Consider the following 25,704-nt stretch of genomic DNA (forward strand, 5'->3'; position numbering starts at 1 on the left):
GTAGAATTTTGCACGGACCATAACTTAATCATAGCTAACACTTGGTTCAAGAATCATGAAAGAAGGTTGTATACATGGAAGAACCTTGGAGATACTAGAAGGTTTCAGATAGATTATATAATGGTAAGACAGAGATTTAGGAACCAGGTTTTAAATTGTAAGACATTTCCAGTGGCAGATGTGGACTCTGACCACAATCTATTGGTTATGAACTGTAGATTAAAACTGAAGAAACTGCAAAAAGGTGAGAATTTAAGGTGATGGGACCTGGATAAACTAAAAGAACCAGAGGGTGTACAGAGTTTCAGGGAGAACATAAGGGAACAATTGACAGGAATGGGAGAAAGAAATACAGTAGAAGAAGAATGGGTAGCTTTGAGGGACGAAATAGTGAAGGCAGGATCGAGTAGGTAAAAAGATGAGGGCTAGTAGAAATGCTTGGGTAACATAAGAGATACTGAATTTAATTGATGAAAGGAGAAAATACAAAAATTCAGTAAATGAAGCAGGAAAAAAGGAATATAAACGTCTCAAAAATGAGATCGACAAGAAGTGCAAAATGGCTAAGCAGAAATGGCTAGAGGACAAACGTAAGGATGTAGAGGCTTTTCTCACGAGGGGTAAGATAGACACTGCCTACATGAAAATTAAAGAGACCTTTGGAGAAAAGAGAACCACTTGCATGAATATCAAGAGCTCAGATGGAAACCCAGTTCTAAGCAAAGAAGGGAAAGCAGAAAGGTGGAAGGAGTATATAGAGGGTCTATACAGGGGCGATGTTCTTGAGGACAATATTATGGAAATGGAAGAGGATGTAAATGAAGATGAAATGGGAGATACGATACTGCGTGAAGACTTTGACAGAGCACTGAAAGACCTAAGTCGAAACAAGGCCCCAGGAGTACGCAACATTCCATTAGAACTACTGACAGGCTTGGGAGAGCCAGTCCTGACAAAAGTCTACCATCTGGTGAGCAAGATGTATGAAACAGGCGAAATACCCTCAGACTTCAAGAAAAATATAATAATTCCAAAGAAAGCAGTTGTTGACAGATGTGAAAATTACCGAACTATCAGTTTAATAAGTCACAGCTGCAAAATACTAACGCGAATTCTTTACAGACGAATGGAAAAACTGGTAGAAGCCGACCTCGCGGAAGATCAGTTTGGATTCCGTAGAAATGTTGGAACACGTGAGGCAATACTGACCCTACGACTTATCTTAGAAGAAAGATTAAGGAAAGGCAAACCTACGTTTCTAGCATTTGTAGACTTAGTGAAAGCTTTTGACAATGTTGGCTGGAATACTCTCTTTCAAATTCTGAAGGTGGCAGGGGTAAAATGCAGGGAGCGAAAGGCTATTTACAATTTGTACAGAAACCAGATGGCAGTTATAAGAGTCGAAGGACATGAAAGGGAAGCAGTGGTTGAGAAGGGAGTGAGACAGGGTTGTAGCCTCTCCCTGATGCTATTCAATCTGTGTATTGAGCAAGCAGTAAAGGAAACAAAAGAAAAGTTCGGAGTAGGTATTAAATTCCATGGAGAAGAAATAAAAACTTTGAGGTTCGCCGCTGATAATGTAAGTCTGTCAGAGACAGCAAAGGACTAGGAAGAGCAGTTGAACGGAATGGACAGTGTCTTGAAAGGAGGGTATAAGATGAACATCAACAAAAGCAAGACGAGGATAATGGAATGTAGTCGAATTAAGTCGGGTGATGCTGAGGGAATTAGATTAGGAAATGAGACACTTAAAGTAGTAAAGGAGTTTTGCTATTTGGGGAGCAAAGTAACTGTCGAAATAGAGAGGATATAAAATTTATACTGGCAATGGCAAGGAAAGCGTTTCTGAAGAAGAGAAATTCGTTAACATCAAGTATTGATTTAAGTGTGAGGAAGTCGTTTCTGAAAGTATTTGTATGGAGTGTAGCCATGTATAGAAGTGAAACATGGATGATAAATAGTTTAGACAAGAAGAGAATAGAAGCTTTCGAAATGTGGTGCTACAGAAGAATGTTGAGGATTACATGGGTAGATCACATAACTAATGAGGAGATATTGAATAGAATTGAGGAGAAGAGGAGTTTGTGGCACAACTTGACTAGAAGAAGGGATCGTTTGGTAGGACATGTTCTGAGGCATCAAGGGATCACCAATTTAGTACTAGAGGGCAGCGTGGAGGGTAAAAATCATAGAGGGAGACCAAGAGATGAATACACTAAGCAGATTCAGAAGGATGTAGGCTGCAGTAGGTGCTGGGAGATGAAGATGCTTGCACAGGATAGAGTAGCATGGAGAGGTGCATCAAACCAGTCTCAGGACTGAAGACCACAACAACAACAACAGCTTTTTGATAAGCAATAAATTAAGCCCGTATTCCCCTCAAGCTAATGGATGCCTCACAGTACTCAGTTTTTTCACATGCACATTTAATCTGTTTCTCTTTTGGTTCAGCGTTCATGTGCAAACAAAGGTATTGCTAGAAATCATAAACATGTGCACTGTGCACACGTAAGAAGTTTGCAACATCATTGTATGCAGAGTCTATGCTCGGCAACCAACAGTTCAATCTCTCCAGTGCAAGGTGTAGTGCAGTATCCAGATTGTGTATGTTCATATCTGAGGCATACTATAAATAAACACACTCGTCACCCGATTTCACACATATTGCGGTCATCATACACTGTTATAATAGATAGCGTCACACCAGTAAGGCGAATGTCTGAGGGAGAACGTGTTGGATAATACTCCATAGTAATCTGCTGGTTGATGTAGTACTCGGCACGACATATTTCGCCCCAGTCGAACTCAGGAATTGGCACTTTGACACCCTTCGGTGCATTTTCAATTTCTATTATCCCATGCAAGTCCCAGACATGATGTGCTTCTGTACCAACATTTACACGTTTCGTTCCACTGGGATTTAAATCGTATGTAGAACTGAAAAGCATGGGTGCCCTTGATGCCTTCTTATCCACAGCATCTGCACTCTATGGCTGGACTAGCACAGGGATGTTCTGAAGGGAAGCGTCTGCAACACCGAAAATGCAGGATGCATGGCACCTGCTACCAATATATAGTTTTTTTGCTGAATTGTACGTAAATATTTGTAATTTAAATGCTTTCTTTTAATAAGTAAGGACATTGCTACACTGTATGTGTAAATTTAGGTAGAGGTCTGTTGACATTTCATTTTTATTTATCTGTGTCTTCCTGCGAAAGGATAAGCTCTGGGAAAAAGCCAAAGGAATTGTTATTTGCATCGACTAGCAATGATAATAGCAGTGCTTGTGCACTGTAAAATCTTTGGGTAAATTGTTGTTGTGTGGAGCGCGTGGAGAGAGGGAGACAGGTTCCAGTGCTTGTAGTGTGCGGAAGTGTGGTGTTAATGCTCTCGCAATAGAGAGTACCATTTCGGCGGCATCATGTACCCGCACCGGCCAGATGTCTAGTAGCAGGAGTAAGGACAGTGGATGGGCGGAAGAGGCTGTATTAAGTACGATTGCCCATTCCTGTAATTAGCCGTGCTCCACAAGATGCTACCGTCTTCAACAACAGCAGCAGTTCCAACAACACAGATTCATCTTCGGCTACGAGTTTCATCATATGCAGAGCGCTGAAGTAAGATTGACCATTGGTAGAAAGTATAAACGGCTAACCCACCAGCACAACTGAATATGACTTGATTGATAAAATTTATTTACATAATAATCAGTTAAATCCAGGACGATTGTGTCCTCATTGTGCTCAGACATTGTTACCAAACAAGATCCTTGTTCCTTTTTTTTTCATTATATGCTAACCGAGTCTCATAAGAAACAAACTGAATTGTTACAGCCAGTTTATTAATGAATAATTTAACGTTTAAGAAATTTTGCCTCAGTCTACTTTCAATTAACTGTTGTACAACAGAGGTTTGAGTTTATGAGTAAAGTAAAGCAATTTCATTTTTCAAGTTTGAGAATCAATCACTAAAAGAAAAATCCAAATCTAAAGAAATGCACGAACTAAGAGTGTGTAAGTTTTATTTATTTTACATATAGCGTGGAGCACATGGCTGTTTGGTTTGGTACATATTCTATCATTTATTTCTCTTCAAGTCAGTAAAAAAGGCTCAGTTGTTATGACAATAATTGTAAATCCAATATGCAAAAATAAGTAACTGCAAAGTAAAGAGTGCTTGCTTTTTTTCTAAATTTCTTTCATATCATTACGTTGAGGTCACTGAAAGTCATTGTTCATGTAACCAAGTTCAATACTAACATACAGTTCAATTGCATATTTTCAAATCATTACTCGATTTTTTTTTTCAGAATTTAATGACAAACATAATGTAAGACTCACTTCTCAGTTTTCTTTATCATTACATACTCACTCAAAATTAGTGTTAAAAAAATGTGACAACCTTCAGTTGCCACGTCAGTGTTTAACAATACAGGATAGGCTGATTAGTAAGGGGGAGGTTACAGGACGCATTTTGGTGACTAATACTGTCCTCCAACATGCTGTTGTTTAGGATCACCAGCAGCATTCGATGTTTTGGGAGCAGATCGTGTGTTCTCATCACACAAATCAATGAGTGGGACAAACAACAACAGCTCTTTGTCCTGCTGCCGCAAGTGGGCTATGTGCACTGCAGGATCCCATGTAGTCACTACAGGTTCAGACATGCTAGAGGTTGTTGCTTCCACAGGTCCAGAGGTCAGTGCAGGTCTCGACAAAATGGCAGTCAAGGTTACTACAGATCCGGACATGGTAGGGATCGGCATGTTCGCAATTGACCCTGCAGGCTTGGGTACGTCAAGGGCTACTGCTGAACAAAGATGAGGACTAATTACATATGGACCAAGATGCGAAAACAACCAATAATAATAATAATAATAATTCTAACCACAGACAAAGATGTGATAGGGGGTACTTACTTTTCCGTTGCTTCCTGTTCTGCAGGGCTGTGTTTGATTGCGACTGATGTTGATGCTTCATGGTTCTTCTTCTTCTGCTACTGCTGGCTGACTGAGCGAGACTGAGGTCCCACACCTGCTGAAACTGCCCTGTATCCTCTCCAATGACGTTACCAGATAACACCATCCACTGGGTGAATTCTCATACATGCCTGGATTAAGGGTTTCTATTGGTTCCCACCATTTTCCCCCCAGATCGCCTTCTTGGATTATGCCACAGGAGGGACAACAGCACCCTCTGGTGGCAGTACTATGTACTAGGTCAGTTGGACTCTGGACCTCATGTTGAACACACTGGATGAAGCTACTGCCCTCAATTGTTTAAATAAAGACTACCTGCAAAATAAAGACTTATGTCCATCCTATCTGGCACAGGCTGAGTCGTTTTCCCACCAATTCCTAGGAAGAAGTGGCAGTCAGATGACAGGTTAATGGAGGTGGCCCAAGTGACCTATTTTCACACCATTTTCTTAGGTTAGTGGAGGTACCACAAGTGACCTTTTTTCAACAAATTTTTATACTTCCCACCTTTTTGGGAGTAGGGGTGGAGGTAGGGGAGAGGATAGGGGAGGAGGTTACGTTGGTGGAGGTAGCCCAGTTGACCTATTTTCTAGCCAAAATCTGAACTTCACACCATGATGTAATTGCGACATTGCCATATCTATCGCCGCCATTTTGGATCCGCCATCTCGAATAAATTTGGCAACAATGGAGAGAAGGGTGATGTGCAGGTTGTTCCACTACTCACCATACAGTGAGACCTTCGGACGTGGTGGTCCAGATTGCTGTACACTCTGGTATCTCTAATACCCAGTAGCACATCCTCTTGCATTGATGAATGCCTGTATTCTTCATGGCATACTATCCACAAGTTCATCAAGGCATTGTTGGCCCAGATGTCCCACTCCTCAACGGCGATTCGGCGTACGTCCCTCAGAAAGTTGGTGGATCACGTCATCCATAAACAGCCCTTTCCAATACATCCCAGACATGTGCGATAGGGTTCATGGCCGGAGAACATGGTGGAAACTCTAGTCGAGCGATGTCGTTAGCCTAAAGGAAGTCATTCACAAGATGTACACGATGTGGGCTCGAATTATCGTCCATGAAGACGAATGCCTCGCCAATATGCTGCCGATATGGCCTTCCGTGACCACCAGCGGTGTAGTCGGCCCCACATAATGCCACCCCAAAACAGCAGGGGACCTCCACGTTGCTGCACTCGCTGGACAGTGTGCCTAAGGCATTCAGCCTCTAATCACGTCTCCGATGATTGTCTGGTTGAAGGCATTTGCAACACTCAACGATGAGGAGAATGTGACGCCAATCCTGAGCGCTCCATTCAGCATGTTGTTGGGTCCATCTCTACCGCTCTGCATGGTGTCGTGGTTGCAAAGCTGGACCTCGCCTTGGACGTCGGGAGTGAAGTTGCACATCAAGCAGCCTATTGCACACAGTTTAAGTCATAAAACGACGTCCTGTGGTTACACGAAAAGCATTATTCAACATGTTAACGTTGCTGTCAGGGTTTCTCCGAGCCATAATCCATAGCTAGCGGTCATCCATTGCAGTAGCCGCCCTTGGGCGGCCAGAGCGAGGCATGTCATTGACAGTTCCTGTCTCTCTATATCTCCTCCAGGTTCGAACAACATCACTTTGGTTCACTCTGTGACGCCTGGACACTTCCCTTGTTGAGAGCTCTTTCTAGCACAAAGTAACAATGCGGGTTCGATCGAACCGCGGTATTGACCGTCTAGGCATGGTTGAACTACAGACAACACTAGATGTGTACCTCCTTCCTCGTGGAATGACTGGAACTGATCGGCTGTCGGACCCCTCCCGTCTAATAGGTGCCGCTCATGCGTGGTTGTTTACGTCTTTGGGTGGGTTTAGTGACATCTGTCAACAACAGTCAAAGGGGCTGTGTCTGTGATGCAATACCCACAGTCAACTTCTATCTTCAGGACTTATGGGAACCGGGGTGATGCAAAACTTTTTTTGATGTGTGTATATAGGACTTTTACAGTAATGTGCGTTGTATGCCAGGGTCTGCCGCGAGGGGGGAGGGGGGGGGGGGTGCGGTGGAAGTGGGCGGGGATGATGCTACTTCTCATCATTCTATATAGTGCAGCTTTCTGTAACTTTGACGTATTTCGCCCACACACACAAAAATTTAAGGGTATAAGGGTATGAATCAATGGAAACTAGGTAGAAACATCAACAATGTAGGAAAAGACTGCTATTTGCCGCAAGAAGACAAGCCTTATGAAAGTGTCTTGTGATTGTGCGTGTCTGTAACTTGAAGTGTCTTCTTTGCGGTAAGTAGCAATCTCTCTTTTACTACGTTGTTGAAATTCGTGGATATTTGTGTACTAGTACAATGAAGTTCTACCAGAGAAAGCATTCTGATCTTTCTTCTTTTTTTTTCACTGTATCACACAAACATAACGTTCAGTTGACTACTGTCGTGATGATTTCGACTGCCAAACACCGGTTTAAAGAAACAGTTTACTTCATTGAAAAACTTTTTGTTGCATATATACTGCCTGACAAAAGAAGTGAAGCAGCTGGACAGTGGCAGACAAAAGAGAATCAGAGGTCGGGGCAGCAAAACTAAATGAGGTCCGCCAGTTTGATTAGAAACTGATCAGTTGTAGGGTAAGTTCACCAAAAACTGAGTAATATAGACGTAATGGCTGACAAAAAAAATCAAGTATTCATAGAGTGATCAGATTTAAAAGGGAAAAAACCGCAACATTTACATTTATATGTAACTTCATTACTACGCTTACGTTTACCTCTTTTGTCAGCTTCGTGATATTTTGAAATCGATAGTAGATGTATGACGACGCAGCAGCTGAAACACACATAACAAGATTTTATATTCATTTTGTGAGTTGAAAAGGAAAATGTAGCTACATTTTACGTAAATAAAATTATTTTCTTCAGAAATAATAGACTGCGTAATCGCTTGGATATACTTTCTGCAATGTTCAGTCACTTGCTAGGTACTTAGGTACAATTTGTTAATCCCCAAAACTACGTAATAATACTAATCAGCCTTCGATTGCAGACTGATAGGGCAAGCGTGCATACATGCCACACAATATTCAATAAGCACTGCCAACACACGCCGCATCGCTCACTTTCATCACAAAATTGACGTCCATATAGCTGCAGTGCAGTTAGCGGAAATGATTTAAGTGATGTTCCTTTATATCTCCTTTGGTTTTGATTTTACTTGCCTCTAGGGCCATAATGTGGCAAGTTAGAGGCGGGGCAGGTAATATCGGCTTTTGTTTTCAACATGTCTCTTACTCTTTCTTACTAGTTAAACTAAATGCGGTGGACCTATACACTGTGAAAATACCGTATATATTTATATAACTTTCTACTTCTAGGAAACTTGTTTTTCACAAATACCTGTTTAAATGAGAAATATTATTGCACGCATTTTGTCTGTCGATCAAAAACCGGCACAATTACGTGAGTCGAATGAACTGGGATGTCTGGTCATTCTAAGTACTAACAATGTATGTACTCTACGCTCAAGTAATTGTAATACATGTATTTAAAAATCTAGATAAGAAACTTGGAACACAAAGCAGCAACTAGGACAAAAAGCATCCGACACAGTGCAAAGAAGAAATTAAGAATAAAGTAACACAATCATCTTTTATGCATCTAGAAACACAGATTGAAGAGTTACAATACCAGTTTGTTTTGTAACCTTGATAAGAGATAGTAGTTATTATTGATATTATAATAGTACATATTTTCGAGCATTTATTTTGCTGAAGTACTCAGTAACCGTACTGAAAGCAATTTCTGTTCAAACTTTACTTTCACACGATAAAATAGATAGACTGATTAGTCGTTCTCGATTCACCGTAGAGCGAAGAAAAATTTTTATTTGTTTGACCTTTGAAAAACTTCTCTTGCATGATGTAACTGAGACTGCGTAGGGTGCTTATAACTCAGTTATACGAAATTAACCTTTGACTGTGAAAAAGATAAATAACTCACAGAAATGTATTATTCGGCACTGAATGCAATATATCTTCAAGTTTTGTTTACAAAGGCTCAATATCGTTACCTTTTGTAACATGACAAATATAATCAATTTCATGCCATATCGTATGAAGCAAGTCTTGAAGTATGGTGACGCGGTTTTTGCTCACCCCATATCCGAAAATCATGCCAATGTACTTTACCACATTTATGGAAGATGGCTTTGTCTCTGAACGTACTTTTGTTAAGAAGATAATCTTCATTCTGCAGTATATCAACCTTCCCTACAGAAAACTCAGCTCGTTTTCCTTTGTCACTTTCTCTTAAAGCTTGCAACAGTTGCAACTTGTAGGGCTCCAATAACAGCTGTTTCCATAATACATACCACTCTGTAAAACTAGACATATTCAATTCTAAGATGGTCGTTTCGTTTATTTAGCCGCACCACGAATGTAGGATTACCGTAACTTGTTCAGTTGCTGCATGAGAAAATGTTGGCCTACCCTGATCTGGCACCCCATATGGTACACAGCCGGTATCGGTGGTACGATTGTACCAATTAATAACAGTTAGTCTTTGGGGGAAGTGGCAACAAAACGACTTTTCACGTTGGTGTGTAGAATATATGAGTCTGGCGACATACCATCTGACTTTAGGAAAAGCATCATCCACACAATTCCGAAGACGGCAAGAGCTGACAAGTGCGAGAATTATCGCACAATCAGCTTAACACCTCATGCATCTAAGCTGCTTACAAGAATAATATACAGAAGAATGGAAAAGAAAATTGAGAATGCGCTAGGTGAAGATCAGTTTGGCTTTAGGAAAAGTAAAGAGACGAGAGAGGCAATTCTGACGTTACGGCTAATAATGGAAGCAAGGCTAAAGAAAAATCAAGACACTTTCATAGGATTTGTCGACCTTGAAAAAGCGTTCGACAATATAAAATGGTGCAAGCTGTTCGAGATTCTGAAAGAAGTAGGGGTAAGCTATAGGGAGAGACGGGTCATATACAATGTGTACAACAACCAAGAGTGAATAATAAGAGTGGACAATCAAGAACGAAGTGCTCGTATTAAGAAGGGTGTAAGACAAGGCTGTAGCCTTTCTCCCCTACTCTTCAATCTGTACATCGAGGAAGCAATGATGGAAATAAAAGAAAGGTTCAGGAGTGGAATTAAAATACAAGGTGAAAGGATATCAATGATACGATTCGCTGATGACATTGCTATCCTGAGTGAAAGTGAAGCAGAATTAAATGATCTGCTGAACGGAATGAACAGTCTAATGAGTACACAGTATGGTTTGAGAGTAAATCGGTGAAAGACGAAGGTAATGAGAAGTAGTAGAAATGAGAACAGCGAGAAACTTAACATAAGGATTGATGGCCACGAAGTCAATGAAGTTAAGGAGTTCTGCTACCTAGGTAGTAAAATAACCAATGACGGACGGAGCAAGGAGGACATCAAAAGCAGACTCGCTGTGGCAAAAAAGGCATTTCTGGCCAAGAGAAGTCTACTAATATCAAATACCGGCCTTAATTTGAGGAAGAAATTTCTGAGGATGTACGACTGGAGTACAGCATTGTATGGTAGTGAAACATGGACTGTGGGAAAACCGGAACAGAAGAGAATCGAAGCATTTGAGATGTGGTGCTACAGACGAATGTTGAAAATTAGGTGGACTGATAAGGCAAGGAATGAGGAGGTACTATGCAGAATCGGAGAGGAAAGGAATATGTGGAAAACACTGATAAGGAGAAGGGACAGGATGATAGGACATCTGCTAAGACATGAGGGAATGACTTCCATGGTACTAGAGGGAGCTGTAGAGGGCAAAAACTGTAGAGGAAGACAGAGATTGGAATACGTCAAGCTAATAATTGGGGACGTAGGTTGCAAGTGCTACTCTGAGATGAAGAGGTTAGCACAGGAAAGGAATTCGTTGCGGGCCGTATCAAACCAGTCTGTAGACTGATGACCAAAAAAAAAAAAAAAGTCTTTGAAGTAGCACCTTGCGAAATTCAGTCCTTAATCGTCTCCGAACTGTAATAGCAAGATTTTGATTCGTGAAGCTACGAACAACACTGCGCAAGCTCTCCACAATTTGGAAATTAGTGGTAAATTCCTGTGGGACCAAACTGCTATACCGTTCCAAAAAAGATGACTCTAGAGGGAACACATAAGAATGCATGAATTCCACAAAGCTATAAGGAATGATTAGCACGGGGGCTCAACAAAGCTTTTGGACTGATTCGTGAATCTTTCGTTGTACTGTTCCATATACACCTGACAGTGACGCAGCTATTGAGTTGTCTCGACATTTAACCCCAACGTCACACTCTTCGAGAATTTTCCTTATCCATTTGAATTTCAACGTAACGTTCATCACTGCCACATTAACAGCTGAGTCTACGTCTACGTGCGACTCTATAGTAGCCGAAATGTCGCCGTAGAGTTTGTAGGTCGTTCCTATCAATTTTTCAGTAGTAAACATCAAATTAATTGTCCCTGATACGCAGTATCGGAATAGACAACTATTAGGTTGGTTGACAGGTGCGTCTTGCAAATAACGTTGCCCGACAACGAGTTTAGAGTTCAATATCAGACATAGTTTATCCAATAAATGCAGTTATTAAATGACTAAAACAAACTAAACTCCGTTCGAGTAGGCCTCGAAAGGCCCAACGGTACCGACCGACCGCCGTGTTATCCTCAGACGTTACGCATCACTGGATATGGATATGGAAGAGCATCTGATCAGCACACCGCTGCCCGGGCTGTTGTCAGCCCTCATGATCGGAGCCGCTACTTCTCAGTCAAGTAGCTCTTCACAAGGACTGAGTGCACCCCGCTAGCCAACAGTGCTCGGCAGACTCGGATGGTCATCCATCCTAGCCCGACTGCGTTTAACTTCAGAGATTTGGCACGAACCTCTGTGTCCACTGGGACAAGGCCGTTCGCATTTAAATGGACCATATGAAATTCTACTCGATATAGCTAAACAGATCAAAAATATCATAGTATGAAGGCTTTCACGACCGGATGATATATCTTCTGGTAAACCTTCCGGGATGTAAGGTCGTGGTCCATGAAACTCTTCAGCTCCTAACGTTTCGTCCAGAGCTGCGCTGGACATCTTCGGAGGGGTGTTTCTCCTCCGGTGAGTCTTGCCGACTCGGCAAGACTCACCGGAGGAGAAACACCCCTCTGAAGATGTCCAGCGCAGCTCTGGACGAAACGTTAGGAGCTGAAGAGTTTCATGGATCACGACCTTACATCCCGGAAGGTTTACCAGAAGATAGATCAAAAATAACTCGAGCCCCCATATAGTAGTTAGAATACCTATAAATTTTTAATGCATCCAATAATAATAGAAAATTACTCAGAGATCATGAGCTGACTTTCCCAGACCAGTACTAACCTCGATAATCGGCAACATTATCCAAAATGTCACCAATATAAACGTTTCTAAGTTCTCACGAACAGAGCATAACGCGCTACGAGACGATTCTAACTGCAGACTGGCACTACGGTCGATAAACAGAAGTCTGTCTGCCACTCGACGCAATTACCCTGGTCACTGAGTCAGACTCAGCTGTCTGAGTTAAAAAGTCCAACCCGGTTCAGATTTGCTCGAAGTCCATACCAGCCCTAGACATGAGTATTTAATTGAGTCACCGACGAAATTGTTGACTGCTATCCGAAAAAACTGTTGAGTTTGAAAAACGGTGTTGCTACATTACCGCCCAGGGTAGCACAGATCCAGCATCTGCCTCTGCTGAAATGCAGAGGTGGAGGGTCCCTTGGCCCTGGAATTTCCGAGAATTTGAGTCATTTAGAATCTGAACTACAACTATGATACAGAAATGCAATCTTAAAGCTAGACGTGTAACTAGAAGCACTCAATGAGGTATTACAATAAAAATAGGTTAATCTTTATCAGAATGATTGCACATTTCAAAGGAGGACATCAATGTTTAGCTTTCGTGCTGACTGCGCATCGAACAATTATGATGCACATATAAATGGCACATCAGTTTTGCAGAAATGATCTCCTCTTTCCATACAGCTATCTAAACTGGTGTATCCTTAACTGATTTTAAATTACAGGTGTAACTATGAAAAATTCTAAGCATTTAGTTAAAATCAAAATTAAATATAAAACTATTATGATCCAAGTATCGTTTATGAAGTGTGTCGCCACTAGCCACCACAAGCTGCCATACTGTTCGTCTAGTCTCTCGAGTAATTCATTATGCTAACTTTAATCACGCGTCTGGTTCAAGCACCTCTCATTGGGTAATCGACCACGTGAATAAACATTTACGTCGACCACTTGAGACGTCTAGATGTGCACTTTTATAAGACACGTTGATCTCTTTTGTAGATAAATTATTGTAATTGTTATTAACGAAATTGTGAAAATTCGTTACAGATACACTACTGGCTACACGAAGAAGAAATGCAGATGATAAACGGGTATTCATTGGACAGATATATTATGCTAGAACTGAGATGTAATTACGTTTTCACGCAATTTGGGTGCATAGATCCTGAGAAATCAGTACCCAGAACAACCACCTCTGGCCATAATAACGGTCTTGATACGCCTCGGCATTGAGTCAAACAGAGCTTGGATGGCGTTTACGGGTACAGCTGCCCATACAGCTTCAACACGACACCACAGTTCATCAAGGCTAGTGATTGGCGTATTGTGACGAGTCAGTTGCTCGGCCACCATTGACCAGACGTTTTCTGTTGGTGAGAGATCTGGAGAATGTGTTGGCCAGGGCAGCAGTCGAACATTTTCTGTATCCAGAAAGGCCCGTACAGGACCTGTAACATACGGTCGTGCATTATCCTGCTGAAATGTAGGGTTACGCAGGGATCGAATGAAGGTTAGAGCCACGGGTCGTAACACATCTGGAATGTAACGTCCACTTCTCAAAGTGCCGTCAATGCGAACAAGAGGTGTAGCAAGTTTAATGGCCGGTAGTGTAAAACCACCATGGTGGCTGAACACCTCTTGTGTAACGACTTACCCTCACATAGCAATTTTAATGGCCAGTAGTGTAATTCGAAATGCAAACAGCAACCTATATTATTAAATGGCTAAAACGGCCACCCCGTCACCTGGTTCCAGTTGCAAGTTGTCTATATTAATAGTTTCCAGGGGCAACAAACATTAGATATTGTGTAATTCATAAAATTATTGACCGAACTGAAAAATTTCAAACGCTGTCACCATCTACTCATTAAGAGGTATAATTTGGCAATTAGAGGTACACAATACGTCAAGTATTAAAGTTAGAAACTGTGCACACGTCTTGAGGCAGCGCAGCTCAAATTACTCAGATTGTATTCATTCAGTATTTGAGAATGAGTATACGTAGCGAGTTTCAACAAACTTTACATAAGATTTCAGACGTATTTGAAACTTTTTCTCGCTGATAACCCACTAAAGGATAATGAAATGAGAACAAAATCAGGTTACTGGTTGGGATCTTATATGGAGAGTCTTCATTAATAGACTATGATGAGAACTTCTAGACCTGACAGAGGTACAATTCATAAATTGAAATAAGTTCACACCTTTCTGGCTGAAGAGATGATTTTGCTTTTCTCAGTGGAATCTGAGTCACGGTATTGGTAATGAGACTAATGTTGTACTGGAACTTAGAATATTTAACGTTGGAATGGAAGTTGCACAATCTCGTAAGATTCAGTAAGTAACTGGAAAGTCTACGGCGTAAATGTGTCCTAACGTGTCAGTTGAACCTCGTACTACAATAATATCTCTCTGGAAGCGAGATAACTCTCGACGAAGTGGCTAAAAGTATTTTTCTACAGAATCTCTGGCTTCTTTTCATGAAATGATCAGCTGAAACAAGTTAATTTTGTACTCGCTTTCACAGAAATCGAGACGTTATTTCCTCTGGCGCAAGGGAATGGGTAATGAAAGCCTTGCAAACGAACATCTAAGCGGAGAGCTGGCGGTGACGAATAATTACATTCAGAAACTTAATTCCGAAGAATGAAAGTTAGCAGCTTTGTGTCAGAGTCCGTTATAATGAATGTTCACACCATAACACACAGATTCTGTCCTCGTTCCTTTTTCGCGCCATATTATTCTCTCTCTTGCTCTTTAGCTTCATTCCGTTGCGACTACAATCGACGTTTTCTTACGTTTCGTTTCACGCCTACCTTGGCTTATAAAACCTTATTCACAGATTTTGTTTCTAAGCGCAATGTGTTAGTAAGGATATCAGTTTTTAGTTACCGGGGTCCACTATGAAACTGATAATTTACCTACCATTAGGAACTTGGGTGCACTCAGCGACTGTGATATGATTTACAAAATGATAGAGCACGACAATCGGTCGTCCTTTTCTTTGCAATGCCTTGATAGTGTGAAATAATGAATTGATAATGGCTAGGCACTAGCCAAAATATACACTCCTGGAAATGGAAAAAAGAACACATTGACACCGGTGTGTCAGACCCACCATACTTGCTCCGGACACTGCGAGAAGGCTGTACAAGCAATGATCACACGCACGGCACAGCGGACACACCAGGAACCGCGGTGTTGGCCGTCGAATGGCGCTAGCTGCGCAGCATTTGTGCACCGCCGCCGTCAGTGTCAGCCAGTTTGCCGTGGCATACGGAGCTCCATCGCAGTCTTTAACACTGGTAGCATCCCGCGACAGCGTGGACGTGAACCGTATGTGCAGTTGACGGACTTTGAGCGAGGGCGTATAGTGGGCATGCGGGAGGCCGGGTGGACGTACCGCCGAATTGCTCAACACGTGGGGCGTGAGGTCTCCACAGTACATCGATGTTGTCGCCAGTGGTCGGCGGAAGGCGCACGTGCCCGTCGACCTGGGACCGGACCGCAGCGACGCACGGATGCACGCCAAGACCGTAGGATCCTACGCAGTGCCGTAGGGGACCGCACCGCCACTTCCCAGCAAATTAGGGACACTGTTGCTCCTGGGGTATCGGCGAGGACCATTCGCAACCGTCTCCATGAAGCTGGGCTACGGTCCCGCACACCGTTAGGCCGTCTTCCGCTCACGCCCCAACATCGTGCAGCCCGCCTCCAGTGGTGTCGCGACAGGCGTGAATGGAGGGACGAATGGAGACGTGTCGTCTTCAGCGATGAGAGTCGCTTCTGCCTTGGTGCCAATGATGGTCGTATGCGTGTTTGGCGCCGTGCAGGTGAGCGCCACAATCAGGACTGCATACGACCGAGGCACACAGGGCCAACACCCGGCATCATGGTGTGGGGAGCGATCTCCTACACTGGCCGTACACCACTGGTGATCGTCGAGGGACACTGAATAGTGCACGGTACATCCAAACCGTCATCGAACCCATCGTTCTACCATTCCTAGACCGGCAAGGGAACTTGCTGTTCCAACAGGACAATGCACGTCCGCATGTATCCCGTGCCACCCAACGTGCTCTAGAAGGTGTAAGTCAACTACCCTGGCCAGCAAGATCTCCGGATCTGTCCCCCATTGAGCATGTTTGGGACTGGATGAAGCGTCGTCTCACGCGGTCTGCACGTCCAGCACGAACGCTGGTCCAACTGAGGCGCCAGGTGGAAATGGCATGGCAAGCCGTTCCACAGGACTACATCCAGCATCTCTACGATCGTCTCCATGGGAGAATAGCAGCCTGCATTGCTGCGAAAGGTGGATATACACTGTACTAGTGCCGACATTGTGCATGCTCTGTTGCCTGTGTCTATGTGCCTGTGGTTCTGTCAGTGTGATCATGTGATGTATCTGACCCCAGGAATGTGTCAATAAAGTTTCCCCTTCCTGGGACAATGAATTCACGGTGTTCTTATTTCAATTTCCAGGAGTGTAGTTTTGCCAAATATAACCTGCAAAAAGTGATGACTGATTGCTGTGCTCTACCATTTGTAAAATGATAATTGTTTTTCTCTGGACATTACAGCACTAAATAATTTAATATTATGATTAATGCATTTGAAATTTTAGTGCTATAGTTAGGTAATTAGTTAGTTCCATGTTCAAAGGATGGTGACTATTTACATGTTTTTAATGAACTAATTACTAAGATACATAAGGAGTTGTTAAGAAGAAACAAATTTACAATTGAAAATACTTGTGCCGTCTGCCAGACACTTTATTTCAATAGACAGATTATTAAGGATTTTTAAAGCTGTTGCATTCCTTTCCTTGCCAGTTTCATATTCACTAAAGAGAAATATATATTATTTTGGGCTGCTGAATAAGTTTCTCTCAAACTGTAATAGATTGTTGACAGCAAATCACATGAGTGAACAAATGTACTGTTTGGCTGTGGTTAATATTTCAAATTGTTTAAACAGATGGCTGCAAGACCTGTATGGGTGAATGTCAGATAATATTGAGAGAGGACAAATTACTTTCTCACCTATTTTCCGCATATGGAAAATTATTAAACATTTAATTACAACCTGAAGCACCTTGAGCGAGACTACAGAAAGTTAACAGCCTGAGCAGACATTGATGGAGCCTGGTAGGCGCTGAAAGCATGAGGTATTTTCATGGCTCTTAAACGGCATGTTGGGAGTTGAAAGCAATTGGCGGCGAGCCCATCCCTTAGTAAAACTTGCCGGACAGGCCCACAGCCATACAGGGCAGACAGGACAGCCCCCCATCAAGACAGGTCTCCAGCAGAACAATGTCACGATACCTGCCACAGCGCCAGCAGAAGTCCTGGGCTGGGGCGATGGTCCTAAGGAACATATCCACACAGTGGAGTCACAAGCCGGGCTTTGTGTTCAGAGCCACATGTAATAAAAATTCACATGTTTTTTGTGTTTGCCAATAGTGCAAATAGGCCAGTGAACCACTTCCATCAGTCTGAGAAACGTTTAGAGATAGAATCTTTATTACATCTCTTAGCTAGGACTAACAATCTCCAAGGCACAGGCGACTTAGATAAAGGTCTTTCAGATTGTCTCTGTTCACTTGTTGCAATGAGAAGGGACACGACTTCGGAGAAAATCGTCTCTTTCCCCTCTGCAAAAACTTAAAAAAGCCATTAATTGTCGGTTTCCTTTTTTTCCAGAGACGCAGGTTTCGTAACTCTGGCCCTGGTCGACATGAGTTTGTGCTGTCATGTGTGCGGCTAGATTTAGCGCCTCTAGAGTCCTGTGATGGGCTCAACATGGCGTGAAGGCGGAGTCGTTCATGCACTTTGCGGCAAAACGGATTTTTTTCTGTAGAGTTGCAAAGCACTTTGGCGTGGGACTTTGGTCTGGTAAGCACTTCTGGTCGAAGCCCTGGCATGTGTGGTTCGTACTTGGGACCTGTCCTGAGACTGACTTCACTTGCAAGTAGTTTGGACTGGAGAGCCTGTGGTGAAGTTCTTACTGTACTGGCAGTGTGACTTCCAATGTGTTACACTACTAATTCGCCAAGGGCACTCTTATTTGTTTTTTGGTTCGCCAGTCTTGACGTTTGGTATCCTTGTGTGCTCTGTTGTATAAGTGAGCCAAATTCGTCCTTGGTATGACCAGCGAACAGGTGTCTCACGCACTGAAATCTACCATGATTTCAGGGCTCTGGCAGAGAGTAAATTGCGATCCATCTGCCTGATTGTGAGATTTTTCCATTTCTTTCATGGCTGCGATCATTTCTCAGGTGCTGCCTCCACGTCTCACCTCCGCTGCACATATCTCGCCAGCTGTAAACTACATCACCGCATGAAGCAAACAAGGTAACATATTGCTGCTCCGGCATTACCAGGGCGTACAAATCTCAATCACCACTTGCCCTCAGCTGCAGCTATGTAGAGAAACTACAGTAGATTTGATCAATCAAAGTCTGCTCCTCATCATTTCAGTTGACATTGCATTATCCACATTTTTAGGGCCAGAGTACTTGACTCACTCTACTAGTTAAACTGTCTCTGCCACCCAGGATCTTGCCCAGTGTACTCTTGAATCACCTGTTAGATGTTTACAGTGTTCAATCAATAACTTGTTTAGCATAATTTATGTCTGTTTTAAAGAAAAAATGAATGCTGTTAGAACCCTAAAATTTTGCTAACATTCTAATCAATTTATATAGTCCCACTCGGGTTACCTTTCAATATTCTTAGTACTTTCTTTTGTGCAATTAACTCTTTTTGCCTAAGTAAGGAATTACTCCAAATATTATCCTGCAGGATATCAGTGCAAGAAAATATGTAAAATACGTTAGTCTATCATTAATATTACATCAAAAATTTCTGAACCTAAGCGTTTCAGGGGGCCTACTGTATAATTTTTCCAATACTGTATAATTTTTGTAATTTAAGTTTTCATCAACATAAACCCCCAAAAATTAAGAATTTTCTACCATGTTTAGTATTTTTTGTTCGTAAAGTAGATACACAATAAAGTGCATGACATGAATTTTTTCGAAGTACACAGTAGTCCATTTGTGCAAAGCAGTTTACAGGTTAAGAAAAAGCATAATTTACTATTATTGATTTGAAAGTTTCCTTGATATGCTTTCCAATAACTCCTGTAGCATCTGTAAAAAGCACTAATTTTGACTACTGTGTCAAATAAAATGACAGATCTTTAACACAGAACAAAAACAGTAATGAGACCTTAATGTTCCCAGAATGAGATTTTCACTCTGCAGCAGAGTGTGCGCTGCAGAGTGAAAATCTCATTCTGGAAACATCCCCCAGGCTGTGGCTATGCCATGTCTCCGCAATATCCTTTCTTTCAGGAGTGCTACTTCTGCAAGGTTCGCAGGAGAACTTCTGTAAAGTTTGGAAGGTAGGAGACGAGGTACTGGCAGAAGTAAAGCTGTGAGTACCGGGCGTGAGTCGTGCTTCAGTACCTCAGTTGGTAGAGCACTTGCCCGCGAAAGGCAAAGGTCCCGAGTTCGAGTCTCGGTCGGGCACACAGTTTTAATCTGCCAGGAAGTTTCAGACCTTAATGTGTTTTTAAAACCAAATAATCGATATTTCAACCATAACTTAGGAGTACAAATTACACTCTTAAATTTTTATGTTTTGCTAGTTTTCAATGAGTACCTGTGATATGTTCCGGCATATTGAATGTTACATACACACTTGACCTGTGTATATAAGGAATGTTGCTGTGATTGTACTGTGGCAGGAATGTATGATGTTGACAAATCGCTGATGTTGGTTTCGTTTTCATCATCAACATCCAAACAACAGTTCATAATAAAATCGTTGTTAAATGATCAATTTATAGAATAGCATAAAAGCAACGCACAAATACGAAAATCACATGCAACAAGGTAGTGAGACCCCAGCTGATAACGTTTTTGTGGACAGTGCTCAGACTGAAATAATTAATGTTACTGGACAATCTGACCATTGTGTACAGTTAATACAAATAAACAATGTAGCACCTTACAACCTGTTCACACAAAGCAGTGAGGCTTATTAATGAGAACAGGGAATTGTGTTTTAAGAATAAGTTAAAAGAGGTAGTTTGAGATAAGGTATTCATACAAAGAGATGCTACTGCGAAATTCAATATATTACATATGTCAATTTGTGTCAGTATTTGAAAGAAGCTTTCCAAAAAAGTTATTCAGAAATAAAAAAGAATACTAAGGCATAGACAACTAAAGTGATTAAAACTTATTGTAAAACACAAAAGGAAATTTTTTATACAGAGCCAGAATAAATCAAGATCCAATGATACCTTCATTCTACAAAAAATATAGTAATATTTTAACAAACTCATTAAAATATCCATAAACAAGTACACATAGATAGAAATTAACAATGGAGACAATAAGATTAAAACTACATGTGACACTAAGAAATGGGAGACAGGACAACCAGCCAGTGTACACAATACCATAACAATTAATCTACATGACAATGTTCTGCTCGATAATCCAAAACTTGCAAGTATTTCCAGAAATAACTTTCTAAACGTAGCAGCAAAATAAGATTAAGTAGTTCTGCTGAAGATCCCATAGAATTTATTAAAAATGTCACTCCATAATGCCTTCAGATATTGGAAGAAATGTCAACTTCCTTCACTTAAATTAATAAAAGTCTAAAAACTCTAAACAGTGAAAGTTCATAAGGTGTTGAGGGAATTACGTACAGAATTCTGAAAAGTTATGCTAACTTAATGAGTAACCCTGATTAGTTAGTTATGTGTTCCCTCGATCATTTGGAAGGTTCTTTTATTGAAATAATCTATAAGTAGTCAGTTAACAGGATATGTGTATATGTTTAGTGTTAACATACTACTTTTTTAGTTCTTCTTATGCAAATACACTTAAAATCTATTGTTTTTTAGTGATAAATGTAATGCATCCTTGACATAAGCAAATTTTCTAAACAGATAACAATTTACAATTATCAAACCTCTTTATAAGATGGATGAGAATAAGTACTTGAAAATTATTGTTCAGTTCCCTTAGTGAGATCTTTTTCTAAAATACTGGAAAAGGCAATGTAGTCAAGAGTAGTCTTGCATTTAATTAGACACTATTTATTTAATACCCCACAGTTTGGATTCCAGATGTGTTGCTGTACTGACAATGCTATGTACACATTCATGGGCCAAATAATACAAACCATAAATAATGGAATATTGCCATTTGGCATATACTGTAATTTTTCCAGAGCATCTGACTGTGTAGATCATATTACTCTTGTATGAAAGTTTACGTTTTTTTGGAACTGATAGCTTTACAAACAACAGGTTTCAGTTATACTCAGGAACCAGAACGCAGAATGTTGCACTGAACGATTCAAGCAAAACTGAAAGGAGATAAAATTTTAGTCACTGGGGAGAAATCGCAAAGGGAGCCCCACGACATTTACTTTTGGGTTCGCTCCTATTCTTTATATATGTAATGACCTCCTACTTAACATTCATCGAACAAAACAGGTATTTTTTTCAGATGATACTGGTGCTGTAATAACTACCATTAAAGGAAAAAAATTGAAGAAAATTTTAACGACGTTTTCCAGAGAACTGTCAGATAGTTCTCTGAAAATGGGCTTTTCCTACATTTTGAGAAAACACACTGTATTTCATTTTATAGAACAAACAGAGTTACACTAACAGCTGATGCTGCACATAAACAGAAGTCGGTAAACAGTGTAGAATGTTCCAATTTTTGATTGTACATGCTAATGAAAACTTGAAACGAAGAAGTATATTAATGAGCTGCTCAAACAATTAGTTACACTCTTTGTATAGCTGCTAATACTGGAAACAGAGGAATCATCCTCAACATAGTTTGCACTGAATATTTTCACTGAATAGTGCCTTACAGAATAATTTCTGGGTAACTTATCGCTTAGAAAAAAAGCACTCATTTCACAAAACTGAGCTGTAAGACCAGCACATAGAGTTCACCTACAGTCGTCATGGAGGTACCTCTTAAATGAGTAAAGCATTTTAAATGATATGTCACAACATATTCAGAAATGAAATTCATCGTATATAACACTACAAAATTTGAGAAGATTGATTGTGATGCATAACTGAAACAATGTGGGTAGTAGAGAAAATTTTAATGAATGCAGAGAAATTTACAGAGAGAGTCTCTCAAGGTTTAACTTTTGGTCTACTCATATTTCTTACGTAAATACAACACCAGAAGAAAAAATTACTGTTATTATGCATTGTTAAAGCTGTCAGTTGTTCAGAAAGGTGTACTATGCACGCAAGTCAAATTTTTTGGTCATTTGCCCAATACATACAGTGTCTTGACAAATAGCAAAGCAAGTTTTAAATCTGACTAAGATCCTTTCTCTTGGATGACTCCTTCCATTCCATGAACGAATTATTACCTAAAAAACTGGTAGCCTATAAAAAAGGAAGTCGTTTTAAGTATAGTTGTATGAGTAGGGCTAAAAAACTAATATTTATTAATGTTAATGGTAGTCATATACACACTTCCTGTAAACCGATTCGTTCACATCGTTCAAATGACCTATGGAACACGTAACTAACAGTGAGAAAATTTTTCACTGACTGCTACCAGGCACAGATAAATTGACATAGCAGCATACCCACCACAGAATCCATAGAAATAATTAAATAGAATTTATGAAAAAGCCAGACAATGTCCACAGGTGAAAAACTTGAACTAATAGAATTACTAGATCGTGTTCCGTACCATACCCATTTCACATTCATTGGAGAAATGTGATCGTGTTCTGTACCATACCCATTTCACATTCATTGGAAAAATGTATAAACAGTGTTTAGGCCTAGAAATTTGTAGTCTGCTCAGTTCGATCGCTAATACAAACCAAACCCTGGACATGACTGTAAGCAGAAGACCAACAAACAGGGACATAGCAATGGATAAGTTATTTAAAGACCCCACCTCATGCAAACAAGTTGCATTCAAATCATCCCTATGCAGAGCACAGAAACGCTTACTTAATGCTGGGATGTGTGAGACATCCATTACACTTAACGATGGCTGACATGAATATAAAACAGATACTCTCACAACTCATACAAAAGACCTTACATGGACACCACCCTCAACAATATACTAAATCCAAGTGTATAACAATACTATATTTAAGCGTTATTTCAGACAAAATATCCAAGTTCTTTAAGAGCACAGATATCAGGATCAATTTTGCCACTAACTATAACTTAAAGAAACGAACTGGTGGTCGACATCTCAAAATCAGCTGAGAAACCGATCAATTTAGGAATTTGTAAGTGACATACGGTTATTTCATCAAATACTACGTTGCCAAGACATACCGTGTGTTTCAGACTTGATAGCAAAGTACATATATGACACAATATATAACTATCTTAAAGTATTGCTCTCTGTAGAGAAGAGTTGAAAAATGGACACGTATTTGGAAATGGAAATAGTAAGCCATAGTCAACTGCATAAAAACGAGATGCTAAATGAAATTACAGATTTAAAGAATTCATATTTCTTCCCCAAATTCAGTTCAATAATGTCAAAATAAAAAATATGTAGCAATTAATAATATATATGAACCTGTTTCCCAATTGTAAAATGTTTGTAAATGTTTAGAATAGTTTTTTATAATGCCCTTTTTACACCATCATTATTAGAATCAAATTGTTACAGTCTCTCTTATTGTAACATATTTCTTCAACCAGCATGAGAGATGCATCAATAAGTTGAGCTTAAGACAGTGCAAGATACCAGGAGAGATACATCGATATTTAAATCGAAAGAAGTTTTGTTTTGACCACTCTCGTTTCTGCAGCACAGCAGAGTACATTGTGATGTAATGTTTTAACTGTCCTTTGGAAGTTTTTAAGCAGTTAGTGACAAGATCCACAGAGATATAGCAGTGGAATGTAACTGAAAACGCCTCAAGAAGGCAGCCATTTCATATGGACAAAGTGAAGAATATGAAAAAAATGTTTACGTGCAAGGCATACCAACAAACGAAGTAAAAATTCCCTCATCTTTGGTTCTCTATCTCCTTATTCACAGGATGGCCACAGGGCATGCGAAAAATAACTTTGTATCTATGTGTACTTTCGTAAAATGTTTTTTGTATTGCTTTTATAGCATGAGGGTGAGGTACATTCCTCCAAATGTATTACTTTACTAAAGAGAATGTGATGTGTTGTAGAACAGAATTTCAGCTGAGCAATAATATCATCCTAAGAAAATCATAGTTTCCATTTCAGTATAGTTGCTCTGCCAAGAATGCCATTTGCATTGTAGATGGAATGCTGGATGAGGATGGGCTGTCAGGATGCGCCGTATTGAAGCTCATCTGAGTTTCTCAAGTTATTTATTATTTCCAGCTACAGTGCCCCCGTTCCTCTCCAGCTGCATCACTGGGTGCTGCAATGCTGAGGACACTACTTTGCTGTCTGTGAAACGGCTTGGCGCAGAATAGCTGCCTCAGCGACCCATGCAGCACATTGCTGTGTGTCGGCCTTGTACAGCCGCAGAGTTGTGACGGCGTCAGTAAGCACTGGAAGTCGACTCAGGGGTCTTCGCCCCTGCCACCTCAGCGCCTCCCACAGGGGAGCCGCAAGATGGCCTGTGGCGTGCTTCCCTGCTGTTGTGGCTAAGATCACAGCGACAACAAGCGCCCGTGATCTGGCGTCCAAATCTGTGGCCATCACCTCGGGATGCTTCTGGTGTGCCAGCAAGACTGCCCGCAGTAGCGAGCCATGGTGTAGCCCACCGCTGGCTGGCCTCAGAGGGTTGAACCAGCGATCCGCTGTGGACTGGAACACTGGTGCCCCATCTGCTGCTGCGTGTAGCCGGAAGTGTAACGTGCCCTGCCGTCCAGGAGAGCTCTCAAACTTGAATCCATTGTTAGTGAACTGGCACCTATTTATACGTGGCTGTGCGCCTCTGTTTTGCTAACCTGTCACTCCAAGTCATGTACTCATAACACTTGGGTTTGGCCAGGGGGCCCTTCTGCCTGTATCTTGAGCCGTGCAAACCACTGCATTTACTCTTTTCAGTGGGTCTACAGCCTTGTGGTCTCTATTCTACTTTGCAACCGCTGGCAGTGTAATTTACTGTCAACAGGCCCGTGCCTGGCTGTAAGTTGTGCACTCCGAAATATTGCACCAAAGCTAACCTTTTCACATCTTAAATGGTGGTGCCGCTTCATTGATCCCCCCTCCGAAAGACCTGGTCCTTGGGTCGACCTCTATCTACTCTTAAACTTGTCTGGGTTGGCATGTACTTATGACATATTTACTACTACTATTAGAAAACTTA

Source organism: Schistocerca serialis, chromosome 1 (genome assembly GCF_023864345.2).
Source record: "Schistocerca serialis cubense isolate TAMUIC-IGC-003099 chromosome 1, iqSchSeri2.2, whole genome shotgun sequence".
Taxonomy (NCBI): Eukaryota; Metazoa; Arthropoda; class Insecta; order Orthoptera; family Acrididae; genus Schistocerca; species Schistocerca serialis.